Below are 14,482 nucleotides of genomic sequence, written 5' to 3'. Positions count from 1 at the left end.
TGCAGCTTATCTTGAGGCGGTAACAGGCTAAGCAAAATGTCTCACTCCCTTGCCACTTCCCTCATCTCCTCCCGAGGGATCCCAAGGTATTCCCATAATCCCTCTGGTGTGTTCGAGACCTGACCCAGTGTCTCCTCCCAGTTGGATGCAACAAGAATACTTCCATAAAGAGGTGTCCCAATCAGATTGTCAAACCACCACAACTGGTTTCCTGCTAATAAAAGATATTTGTGTTCAGCGTGTCATGAACGTTCATCAGGCTTTCTGGATCACATCTCATCATCAACCGTATGACCTAACCAAGGCAGTATTTTTTTTTAAAAACTGTACTGTACTCCTTTTGAACCTCCAGTGACACTTTGACCATGGGAATGAAACTAAATACAGGTTTCTATATACCCACTATCACATGCTTTCTGTCACATGCCCCAAGCTCATAATCATAGGTGAGGGTTGGAAGGTGTATCATGTACAGCATGATAGTCAGATGGTACTTCCACCAATATTTATATTTAAATCAACCAATAATATCATACATGTGTGCAACAGGTGACATATTTTCCTCCCGTGCATGTGGCACATTCAATATTACACCCAAACCAAATATTTACATGTTCAAATCAAATAGTCATTTGTTCTACAATGCTTGTATCTGGCTTAATTTTTAGAGCTCATCATAACTTTTATTATGATTGAGACTTTTCTCTGGTCACAGTGTTGTACCTGATCTGAATGTGATGTGTAACTTTATATTCTCTAATAAAGGTAGAGGGCATTAAACATGCAGATGATCTCACCCTTTGCAAACTGTCTCTATTAGAAATGTCACCTCCATCAATTTCTTTAGAGTCATTTCTTCATTTCATATTAAAATCCTCAATCTGTTCCCTACATGCTACATCCTAATATACAGTTCAAATCAGTCAGTGTCAGAAATTTACATATTATCAATAGATCTCTGCACCCTTTGTTCCCCATGAAGGAGCTGGGAGTGGGTGTCTTTTGTCCCGGCTGAGCTTGAGTGTAAATTTGTGTGCTGAATAGATTTAGATACAATGAATTTAGCATCGGCGAGTTCATTTTATTTTTTTCTGCAGGTATAAAATGCTTCATATCAAAGTCAGGTTCTGCTGGGATGAACACCAGCATAGAAACAGGGAGTGTCACTGGATGCGTACTGGTGCATAAGTTAGGATGATGGGAGGTCCCTGGAGGTGACTCACACTGCTTGACAGAGGAGCTGGGTCTAATTTTAGCTGTGGAAGGGAACCTGAACACCTGAGAACAAGTCTGTCGGCCCTGGCAGATGTCCGGGGATGATTTGTAGCCTTGTTGTCCTTCATAATGTTTCTGCTTCCTGAGTGTGGTCAGAGCCTGAACTGAGGAGTTTGTTCTCTGTGAAGCCTCCTCCTCCGGTATCCGCTGTGCTCTTGAGCTCATGTCATCTTCACTAATCTTCTGAACAGCTTTGTCTGCCATGTTTAGGGCATTTTTGCACAGATTTGTCTCCTTTATGATAAAAATCTTTGCATGTAAGCAATCCTCCTTTCAAGTATGGAATTAGCTTTCTGCAAGTGACCTTTTCTTGTCTCAGCCAGATGTTTTTTTCTTTTTTTCTGCAAAGAGCAAATGGCATTTTCTGCTGCTAAAGCTCTAGTGGATACATTCTTCTTGTCACTTTGTTTTGTAATAAGTTTATCGATCAGTTACATTGAACTGTATCACGTACACCGTCATGCTGACATCTGCCATTACTGATATCATTTCACCAGTGCCACACTTGGTGGCTTTCATATATACGAAATGAACATAACAGTTTCGATGTAGGGGTCAGCAAACCTGAACCTATGATTAAAAATCAAGCCTCGACAGAACACTATATGATCTTAAAAGTAGTTTTCAATACGTATTAATATCAGAGGGAAAGGGTAATAGTATCTAAAGGAACGAAATAAATGATTCTAACACATACAACTGTGGTACCTGTAGGACCCAATCATAATAAAAACTACAAGGATTGGTAATGCTTACTCAACTTGTTTCCCAAAGTTTCTCATCAAGTCCAGTCCATTAAATCATAAGATGTGTCTGGCCACCAAAAGGTACCCTGATGCCCACTTGATATAGTGATGTCCCATTCCAGCATTCTCTGCCGCCGAACAAGGTTTCTTGCGGGTGGCGGTGATTGTCGCTCGACAAGAGCTTCAGCCATCTTTGCATTTACAAGACAAGAGGTTATAATACGCCCTCTGAGCAGCGCTACGTCTTCAAGACAGATTGGAGGCTATCAGTGAGTCGCTATCGGAAAGTGACGAGACAAGCTGGAACTAGCTGGTTAGCATGCTAACCTCAGTGGAAGAAAAGACGTGATAGAGACAAGAGTTAACATTGGCGTTGCTGAACTTATATAGTTTCTTCTAGACTGGTGAGTAAACAGCTGTTAATGCTAATGCTGGCAGTGTAGCAATAGCAAAACAAGTGGCTCCTTTAATAGAAATAGACATTGAATTACTAAATTTGCAATTACATAAATACAGCAAAACTACTTTTTTACTTCCCTGGCTACGGTTTACAAATAGAAACAACAGACAACATTAGAACATGACACAAAAACATATTTTTGCTCATATCATTGTTTTTTTAAAATACAAAATCAGTGGCGTTAAAGCAGGGTGACTGTTATAAGATTAATTTACTCCATCCATCATATACTGATACTGCAATGTCAGTCACTTTATTGTGCATTGACAATAATGAATTGTTGAATCTAATCTAATCCATCTTTTATCAATTTCCAGTGAGAGTGAGGAGTAAGTATCTGAGTATCTGTAACTAAATTAATCATAAATGAGCTCCTCAATATTCTTTGGGGAAATATGTGCTGTAGATCTAACAGAACTGCAGTGCAACACAAAGGGTTTTTAAGCAAATCAACAAAATTTTATGAAGAAAATGTATATTTTCAGTTTTGTTTTTGGCTTGTTTAGATAAAAGATTTGTCCAATAATCTTATGCAAATGATGCATGACAGGTTTATTTCCCCTGAATAGTAATAAAAAGGAAATTAATTAAAATAAAGTATAATAACTGTCTTGAATTGTCCTTTTTTGGCAGTCCACATGCAATTACTGATACAATAAGTCAGAGAGCAGTCAGCTTACTGTAATCACTTAATCCTATAATACAGACGTCCGGGCTTGGCATGGCTAGCTAAAATATACTTGTGAGTGATAAAGCATCTGCTGCCAGGTACCAGCGGTTCACCTTTCAAGTTTCATCTTCCCTACAGACTCATTCAATGCAAAGTGATGCTATTGTGAAGAAGGAATCATGATGGGAGAAGGGCTTCACTATATGACACTGCAGCGGAATCGACAGCAGGAGTGTTGCTGAGGTTGCAAGTGCTTTTCTGCATGAATACTTCAAGTGTCTCATTGTGAAGAAAAGCTCTCCAAATATTTCCCTAGCCAGGGGTTTACACAGTATCTGTTTCTTATGGTAATTCCTCTCGTCAACCAGTCCCTGGTTGCCATGGCAATCACTCACTCTGCAGGCACTGGTTGGTTGGGGACTTGAGCTAACGGTGTTCATCTGACACCACACATGACTTACAGCACATGTGCATGGATGAAAGAACGGTTCAAATGTTATGAAGCAACAGAAAGAGTGGAAATGTTTCCAAAATGGTAAATTCCACATTGGAGTAAAGGCAGATTCAAAACCTCTTTGTTTCTATAGTTAACAACAATTTGTTTTTCCTTGTTAGTGCTCTTGGTCAGAGACATGCATTTAGTCGAACACAAACAGCCTCATCATTTATCTGATCCAGGGCCTGTTTCTCATATAAAACCAGCTCCACTGATTCAGTTCTTTCACAAAAACTGCAGAGCACAGCAATAACTTATTTATCCACAGTGTCACATTCAAACCTAATTTTGAAAGATCTGCTGACTAAAGGCTAATTCCTACATCACAAAGCTCTAGTTCACTGTCAAGACAACCAGCGGGCACTTTTATATTTGTCCTATTTTCTTGTAGAACAGCAAACTCCACCTATAACTAAAAGGAATAGATATAAACAAAGGAGCTCAAATAAAGCAGTGGACAGTGATGTGGGTGTCGCTCAGCTAACAGTAACAGCTGATGTGCTGTGGATGTTACATGTTTTATGTCCATCCCAAAATATTGTTTTATTCATATGTACAGTGTCCTCAAGAAGAGACCCTTTCCACTGCAGACATTTTGCCTTGTTAAAGCAGGAGAAGCAGGTGTAAATAACAACTTTCAATCATGTATCTCTGTAAGCCATGTCAGTGAGTGTGAGCATGCACAACAGGATCTGGTTCACCTAAATGGAATGCAGCCACCATTAATGTTATTACCACCTGTGTTTTTCCTGCATTAAAAAGTCAATATATCTACAGTGAAATTATTATTTAACCATGCACACTAAGCCCATCAGCCTGCCATGCTAGGATTCCAAATGCCAAAGCTTGATGTTGGCCTCCTTTACAAGGAAGTAAAGATTGAACAGTGTAACATTGTGGGAGAAAGAGAAGAAGGACAATAAGAAATAAAAATAGTAATAAAAATTAAATTCACAAAAACAAAACAAAACAAAACAAAAAGACAGAGACAAGAAAACAAAATAATAATAATAAATACAAGAACAGCCACATTCAAATTTCATGTTCAAATTTATATCTTGTGCATATGAAAGATTTCTACACTAGTCCCAAGAAACCTCATGATATGATCATATTCACTGTTTTATTACCTAACACTGTCCTGAGTCCTGTAACTGTCACTTCTTTAAATAATTATTGTTGTATTTTATGTTTCAGTTGTTTGTTTGTTTTTAAAATAATGTATAATTATATTGCAGTTCATGTTTCAGTTCTTTTTTCAATAATACATCATTATATTATTGTATTTTATTTTTCAGGTGTTTTTTATAATATGTAATTATCCAATTATACTTTATGTTATAAGCAGTGCCGCCACTAAACAGCGGTTCAGAGTTATCTGTCACATGCCAAGGTACAATGTAGAGTAAACAAAGCATTTTTTTAAATATAAAAACATTGTATATGGCGGGAAATGTTGCGATAATTGATATTATTGAATATGAGCCCAAACCTAAAGGAAGAGAGATGTGAATAACAACATGTGTTCACATCAATCACATTGCTGCAGATGTAATGGGTGCACTATCATCATCTACAATTAAAAAGACAAACTAAAACACTTGACAGTAAATCACGTTTTGTCCTGTTCTTCAGCTATGAGAAAACCATTGTGCAGTTTATATCAGCCAACATCTCGAATAACAATTCCTGCATATGGTAAACATATGTACCATTTAGTGTTTTGATGATAAAAACAACTTTGAAACATTGCTTTGTTGATAAGCACAGAGGATTGCAGAGGATTATAAGGAGATAGAAGTAAGCCTGCAGTATATTGTTTTAAATCCATAGGTAAGCTTTGGATTTAGATTTTGTGTCAAGAAATTATGCCGTGTGTGTGTGTGTGTGTGTCTGTGTGTGTGTGTGTGTGTTTTTCCATGTCTTTTTAAGCAACCATCAGTTTTTTTGCATCACAACAGGACATTGTGTGCATCATGGCTCTGCACTGGAAGGAACCCACTGCTTTGATCCTGTCACATCATCCACCACCCTCTGAGCCCACAACACACACACACACATTGGTACACACATTCATGCACAGAGTCATGTAAGCAACAATTTCAGACCATTACAATCCTCCAGCGATGGGTTAAAAGGCTCTGCATAATCTGCACTGGTTTGTCTGAAGTGGCTCATTTATATCATATGCTGAGGATTTGAAGAGGTTCCACCTATAGCTGCTGCAGGATGATTTGAACCAGTTGTTGGAGCCCCAACAGCGTGATGACAAAGGCCTTTTTCTAGGCTGTAATCAACTTTGCAGCCCACGCAGAGGCTGAGGGGCAAGCGAGCTGAAAAGATGAATCTGTTTGCTCCTGATCACAGAACAAGCCATACAGCGGGCCAAAGCCTTGCTAGTTTGGCAATGGGAAGAGTCTCAAGATTAAACAGTGAGATCTTTCTCTTGATCAGACCCTTGGTCTGCCCTCCCCACCAACCCTGCACCTGCTAGTCACAACCCCTGATGTATGTGCGCTCTTCTACCCCCCCCCCTTCCCTCTCTTTCTCTCTCTCAACTTTCACTGACTGTCTTTCTTCTACTCCCCGCCCCCTCCCTCCACCCTTTTCACTGCTTTTGATTATTGGCAGCAACCCAGCGAGCAAATCTATCGGAATTTCATCTCTGCTTCACTTGCAATCGCTTTCACGTGTGCACACTGTCTCACAATCTCTTCGCACATACATTCATTCCCCACTCTCCATCTCCCTCTCTCTCTTTCTGCACACACACATTCACAGAGACCTATTTTGTCATTCTCTCTTCAAGACTTTCTCAATACCCTTTAATCATAAAATACTGGAACCCGGCTTAATCCGGAGTAGACTCAAGCTGCTAACTCATTTTGTCTATTTATCACTGTATAATACATGGAGGAGACACTTTTCCAATTCCACAGCAAGAGTCGACATTAAAGTCATTCTCACTGAATCATGGAAGTTTCAGGTGAATTGTTAAATGCAGTCTCAGGACTAGATGAGTGCTAAATGCCTTGGAAGAAATTGGAGAGAAATAAAATGGTATTTTAAGGATCCCCTTGGAGAAACTCTCTGCAGCTCGTGCTCTAAAAGAGATCAGAGGTGCCTGCAAGGTGCAAGAACAGTGCAGGTTAACATTCAAGGACACTGCGGAAGGGGGGGTGGATACATGGCAATACCAGGGTGTTAACCTGAGCCCCGGCAGTTTGTTCAAACGCAAAGGCCCCTTACTGCCAGCTATATTTAAATGAATTAAAAGGTGAGGCTGATTATTACAGTGTGACCATGGAATATTTCTCTCTTCCTCATTAGAAACCGACAACCACTTCATGGTTAAGGTTAGAGGGAGATTGTAAAAATTATATATTTTTTTATTTTATATTACATATTTTTTAAAAATGATATGGTTAGTCTATGAGGGTTTGGCAACTACAACACCAGGTTAATGTTAGAGACAGATCTGTCCCTTTAACTGACTCTGTTTGGACTTTGTGTTTAAGATTTCCTGTTTTATTTTGAAGTTACTTCCTTGTGTGTCTGTAGGTTGCTTTACTTCCTGTCTTTGTCTACTTTTCCCTCTCTTTTTCTTGTCAGCCCCGCCCCTTTTGTGTTTCACCTGTGTCCAATTATCCCTTGCCTCCCTTGTGTATTTAAGCCTCTGCCTTCCCCTGTACTCTGTTTTGTTTCTGCAGACGTCACCTGTTCTGTGACTTGTATTCCCTCGTGTTTCCCGCCGATTCCACCGTTTGGACTTCCTGTTTTGTCTCTGTTTGCTCCTGAGAGTCTTCCTGTTTGGATTACCTGTGTTCAACTCCTGACTGCTAGCCTGTAAGTTTCTGGACATTCTTTGTTTATGAAAGCACATGCACTACCACCTACCTGCCTTTTGTGTTTGTCTACATCTTGGTCCCAGGTTAGAGTTAGTTAGTTATCCTAAAACATGACAAGATCATGGCCAAGGATCATAAACAACATTATATATAAACAACTATTAAGTGCAGATCTGTGGCAGTGCATGAACACAGGACACAGATCATGTCTGTAGTTTGCATCTGGTCTTAATTTTGCTCTCATTCAGCAAAATAAAGTTGAACTTAACTCAAAAAGTTATCTGCTCTACCCTCAGGCTAACTCAGGCCTAAGACCTATTTTTTTCATGCACCAAATCACAAGAGAGGAAATAATTGGTGGTTTGTAAAAAAAAAAAAAAATACTGTTTTTGAAAACTCAATAACTGAATACTGTCGCAATACTGAGTAGTAAATACTGTTGGAAATCTACAGCAGTGAGACTATTGGTTGTTTTCATGTGTCCAAGGAAGCTGCCCTAAGCTTGACTGACCAGTTAGCAGAAGCACAGAGCCCTGCCACGCTAAAAAAGCCAACGCATCTCAACTCCATCAGCTGCAAGTCTGAGCTATATTGATCTAATGTGCTGTTGAACATATATTATTACACTTCTACCCAGTAAAATGTCCTTGCTACTGTTGAATTCTTCCAGAGGCCGGGCCTTTTCTGCTGCAGCGAACGGATCTGAGTGATCGGCCGAAGGTCATTTGTGAGGTAAGAAACCTTCACTCTGTAACACCACTGTACAATCAGCAAGCACTGAGTGTTTCAGGAGTCGCGTTCCAACACGATTAATTTGATAAGCTTCAGTTCATATCAGATGATTATATTGTTCATTATCACAGTAACTGAAGCTCATTTATTTAATCATTTTGAACCACGACCTACAGTATTTGGTTCTAATATCTCATGAACAACAAAAATCTGCTGCCCCACAACGTTATGCCGCTGCCAACCAGTACAGGGCTAATTTGCATGTGAAATCCTGAGTTATGGCCAAAACGTTTTTTGCGCAGTAACAGTCATCTTTGACCTTTGAACCTCCAAAGCCTAATCGGTTCATCTTTGAGTCCAAGTGAATATTTGTGCAAAATTTGAAGAAATTCCCTCAAGCTGTTACTGTGATATCCTTCAACAGGCCAAAAACATGTTTTGTGAGTTCACAGTGACCCTGACCTTTTGACCTTTAACCTCCAAATTTGAAGAAATTCCCTCAAAGCATTTTTGAGATATCGCATTCATATGAATCGGACGGACAGGCGGACCACCCGAAAACATAATGCCTCTGGCCACGGCTGTCGCAGAGGTATAATAAGATGTAATTTAGTGGTCCACAGCCGTAATTTCAGGCTGTTGGATACATATTTAAATCAGCATTGGGTAAATTTGGTAAAAATCAAAATCAGCAGATATCTAATATTAAAAGACTCTGATCTGGGCCAAAATAATAAAAAATACTTCCCAGCAAATTAGTCCTGCTTAAGAAATTCAAGAATGAGACGGATCTGTGCTTCAGATGAATTTAGAAAGATGAAGTGTGATTATCAGTTAAAACTAAATCAAAGTCTCGTGAGTTGCATGACAATCAGATGTGCTTCAGGATGCTGCAAGTTTTCCCACATCACTCTCCGTAATAACCTGCTACACAAATGACGTGGGCTCGTTTTTTTTTAACACTCTCCGCTAACCCAGTTCAGGGTGCTGGCGCAGGCCTACAAGGCAGTGAACCTGTTACTTCCTATTTCTGAGCCTTTTAGCAAATGTATGATCCCAAACAGGGTTTCAGAGCACATTATCTAAATATTTCTATTGCAACAAAAACAACTGAAAACTTGGCCATAAAGAAGCCAAATCAAACCAAATTCAAACTAGGTCACCTCCCCACGCCCCCCCACGCCCCCTCTCCAGTCCCAGCTGGTACAGTCCAATAAAGCTGATTGAAAGCAGAAGCAATCACAGGTGTGGGCTTCATATAAACACCGCCATTCGCCAACCAGAAGTGGAGCTGGGAGAGAGTGGGAGAATAAAAAGCACCTAAACAAATAAAGTCAAATGAGATTTCAAACAGGTGAACTAGAATCTGTGGAGTATATTCACCTCGATCAGATATCCACAGCGATCACCGAAGTGTTAATTAACGGAACGTCTCCAATATAAAATGGATGTGCGTCACCAGTGTAGTGATGGAGATGTCTCACAGATCCATGAGGAGGACTATTTTTTCAGTATTTACATTGGCGTGTGTGTGTCTGTGGGTGTATAGAGTCATAATAAACTGCAGTGCAGGTGTTCAGAAGAATAAGATGAATCAAGCTTTGAATGCAGGTGCCATATTTGTTGGGATTAAATCATTGTTGCTTTTGGTCTTTTCATTGGATTTGTTGACAAAGAGAAAAATATACAATATCACCAGCCGCGTCCTTTAACTCTACAGAGAAATAACATTTCATTAGCCACTGACGCAGAGTCTGAAAATCTTCCAAATGATCATTTAAAAGTTTCTCCGGGGCCTTAAGGCAATGCACCAGAATAAAAGTTTCCCTTTCTCCTTATCTGTGCTGTCACTTATTTCTTCTGGACTGTGCAACAGCAGAGAAGCCTGAGAGGAACAAAAGGGCAAACACACCCAGAAGCAAAAACTTCTCAAGTCTCATTTGAATACCGATGAATTTACTTTCACCAATGTCTTGAGGAACCTCCAGTCCACCATCAATAATGAATGTATGATAATCCGGGCTCTGTTTATTCCACTTATTTTCTTCAATCACTGTCAACTTGTTAATATTTCTCTGCGGGGAACTGATGTCAGCCCACTTCACTGCTCCTTTTTTTTTTTTTTTTAGCCTCGATCCCAAACACTGCCCCATTTTGGACTTTAAAAAACAAGTTTCTGACGGATCAGAAAGCGAGAGGAATGGTGGTTAATTGGAAACCACAGAGCTGCTTAAATATTAAATGGATTGACAGTGGTGACACAGAAAAGACAATCTTCTTTTCTTTGGCTTTGCATCCAAATCTAAATGGCAAATTGTCTGGTCAACAAAACAGTCACGGGATTTAGAGTCTGAAAGCCGTCTGCAAATTTTTTGTCTCAGTGCTATTTCAATGGAGCTCTGCTCTGCATTTGTCTGTCTTCCGTTTCATTGTTGTGTAATTCGTCACTGTAAAATAAATACACTGTAAAAAAGAAAGAAAAGGCTCTTGAACATGCACTTTCACTGAAGGTTTTAAAGCTGCACTATATGACTACATGTCATGCAAAAGGTGTTGCTATATTGTGATGAACCCACGAAAAAGCTTTGCGTGTCTCCCGCAGTTTCCGTCCACTCTGCAGGGGCATTTTAGCATCTTTTAGCGCGCTGTTTTGGACCTGTTGATGAACATAGTGGAGCGTTTAAACAAAGAGACAAAATGAATCCTTCAGCAGTTTGTAGAGAGCAAAACACAGTGAAAAGGAGTTGGACCTACAATCACCAAATGAGGAAAAACCTTCTAGAGTTCTAGCCACTACTTGTGTACTGAGCAAAGAGTAGGACCTCATTTTTCTGCATGTATACAAGGAGTACAGTCGAAAAGTAAAAAAAAAAAAAAAAAAGAAAAAATCATTTTCTAACCGCTTTTCCTTGACCTCAATGGAAATTAGGTCAAGGGAAGGAGAATTCATAAGGGCTTTGGAAAAGGCAGCAGAAAGAATCCAACTGCATTCACACTATAGGCTAAAAAAACATTTTAATCAAGATATGCAAATTAAATTTTCTCAACAAATAAGTTGTGTTTGTCATATTTAAAACCAAAAATCTAATTTTATAGCTATATTCTTTAGGTCTGAATGAACTAAAGGAGATTGGTTCTATCTGTACACTCAACTTTATTCATGACTGGTCAAAATATGCCTTGTACCTCAACGTCTGACTGTAGCATTCATTTCCATATCTGCAAACTACTGGAGACAATTTTCCTATCGGTGACATCACATTAGATGAATTGTTGTATAAAGCATCAAGGTCATAATTAGCATTTGAAACTTGAAAGCCGCCTGAAAAAATAAGTTGGAGGTTGAAAATACCAGCTCTTCCACATGTAACATGAACACTGCATGATTCCAGCTGTGGGTGTTGCTGCCTGACATTTAAATGCTTAAACCAATCAGAGCATGATTCATGACAAAGACACAAACACTAGACTGGGCAGCTGCCAGTTTTACCAAGCTGCAGCTTCACATCCAGCTATATCTGTATTTGACTTGTCTTTATCCACAACTACCCCCTCCAGCTTGGTCGAGTTCAGCACTGATGGGTTACATGTTCCATTCAGCTACCATCAGTCTTGACTACCAATAAAATATCAGCTGTTGTTGTTGGATGGTAACTTACTGTAGTCATTATTAACACCAAGCTGTGATGCCTATTATTATTATTGCCCATTTACCTCCAACTAATGGAGACAAAACAAAGCAAAAAAAACAGAGCCAGTGTACAGCGCCGTTCAGAACAATGATTTACAACTATATTTTTTGCACTGACTCTGTTCACTTACATAATTTTAATTCTGGAAATAAGAAGACATCATTACATCAAGGTTCATCTGGTGTGCATGGGTAAAGCTGAATTGCACAAAATTGAACAAATTGCAAAATGCAGAATATAATGTGGACCTATTTTTTTTTTTTTTTTTCCATTTGACCATTATTTAAATAGAGTGGTCTCTTGAAATACGTCGCCTATATTCAGCTCGAATATACATATATTTTTTTTCTCATGCATTAAAGTGGCAGGGGAGATGTTCCAAGAACCAACAGACTCTTTACACTGGGAGAGAGAAGATAAATAAACAAGAAACACAACAGAATTGAACTACATTTAAAATAGAAGAAAGTGTGTGTGTGTGTGTGTGTGTGTGTGTGTGTGTGGGGTAAACTAAGTTGTCAGCAAAACGTATTGCTTACATTTCCACACAAACTAGAGCTAAGACAGTTACACATTTTCATGACTGCTCCTAAAGACCCTGGACAACTAGAGCAAACCCACACAGGTGATTTCCATTATGTTGCTTGATTAGACCTTCTCTCAGGACCGTGTGAGCATGTGTAGACTGAGTTTGACTGACATGTCCCTCACTCTCTTGATGGGTGTGTTGCTCTTGTTAGTTAATTGTGAGAGATGGCCTCATATAATTAGCCAATGTTTCCACTGACCATTTTTTCATTCATAAATTTTATTATAGTGTTTCAGTGTCACCGTGTTTGTGTTCTGTAGTTTTATTTGTGTCCAACAAGGTTATTGAATTGTTTTTTTTTTTTTTTTAATATTTTTTTATTGTGTTAATTGGGTCATCTGCTCAATCAGTGACAGTGTGCATCATCAGATTCATGTTTTGTTTGTTATAGTGTTGTTTGAAAGCGTTCTGTTGTCTTGCTCAACCCATCTGAGCGGATAAACTCTAAACTATTTTGCCTGGCCTCTTGCCAACAACATCCACTTTAAAGTTTCCCACTTCCAAACAGCATCTTTTGCCCTTTTATATCCGCGATGTTGGCAACACAGACGCTGGTGGTGAGTGTTTGAATTCAACTTGTGCATCCAGACCATCAGTTAGACAATTATGCATGCATCTAGCAGTGTCTACCTCATCACAGAGGTCAGGGAAACTACTAAAGATGCTCAGTGGTGTTAGATGATATGCAAATTTTCATGAGGGGGCAAATGTACAATTAAATTACAAATGATGATGCTTTTGTTGATGGGAGCCCCAGGGCATTCTGGGTGCACGTCCTGTTGGTAATCTATGCCATTACAGAGCCATTTGGACAGTTTATCAATCAATTACAGTAAAGGGGTCAGTGGCATTACAACACTCAGCAGCCATACATTCAGAGCTCCGTGCTGTATGTACAAATATCCAGTGTTTGATGGTATGTGAGAAACAGGGGGCGTTTGTTTCCGACACTGTGAGAGCCCGACGGTGTATCACACCGCTCTCACACACTCTGCTGCTGCTCTCTCCTCCGCCGGGCTGAGAGACTGAAGCAGGCTGACAGAGAAACGGCAGAGGAGGCGAGAGGAAACGGAGCGACGGAGAGATGGCGAGCATCAACATGGGGCCGAGACCGCTGCCGCCGCTGCTGCTGCTGCTGCCGGGGCTCGCGTGGGTCCTTCTGGCCGTCTTAACGGCTAACGTCCGCGGTCTGAACGGCGACGAGGACCAGAGCCAGGACACCGAGTGCAAGATGAAGAGCGTCACCGTGTCGGCGCTGCCGTTTTTGAGGGAAAACGACCTGAGCATCATGCACAGTCCGTCGGCCTCGGAGCCCAAGCTGCTGTTCTCCGTGAGAAACGATTTTCCCGGGGACGTCGTGGTGGTGGACGACCTGGAAAACACCGAGCTCCCCTTCTTCGTCTTAGGTGAGTTTTTTAAAAAAAAAAAAAACACAACGGTCTGCGCTGTCCGTTAGCCGCTAACTGAGCAGATTACAGCCGCCTCACTTATTATTATTACACCGGAGCATCTGTCTATTAGCTTAGGCCTGGCTACATACCATGTTTTCATCTTTTTTGAAAAGCACTACAGTCTATACAACAACCAGAATGAATAGCTAACGCAGTCACCTGCTTCTACATGTCATAACCTGTCTGTCAGTAGCTCATAATTAGCTTAGCGACTGCTACTGATAACACTGGCGGGCTAAATCAACACTTTGTACTTGTTATTGCAATAATAGGCCGCATAGCATCCTAATGCTAACAAAACTCTACTATTCTCCTTTCAGTTACAGCCAATAAAAATACATTTGTCAGAGTAGCGTCATTTTCATGCCATGTTTTTGTTGTGTATATTCTTCCTCCCTTTCACACGTGGCTCTGTTAACTACGTGTGTAGCAAACTACTTGCTAGTTAACAGACAAGCAGCTTAAACTGTTCACACTTCGTTACAACTTTTACACTTGTCTCCGTCTGTTATGTACTTTTACT

Source organism: Seriola dumerili, unplaced genomic scaffold, assembly GCF_002260705.1.
Source record: "Seriola dumerili isolate Sdu_G_001 unplaced genomic scaffold, Sdu_1.0 BDQW01000116.1, whole genome shotgun sequence".
Classification (NCBI taxonomy): Eukaryota; Metazoa; Chordata; class Actinopteri; order Carangiformes; family Carangidae; genus Seriola; species Seriola dumerili.
Note: the sequence above shows the minus strand (reverse complement) of the source record.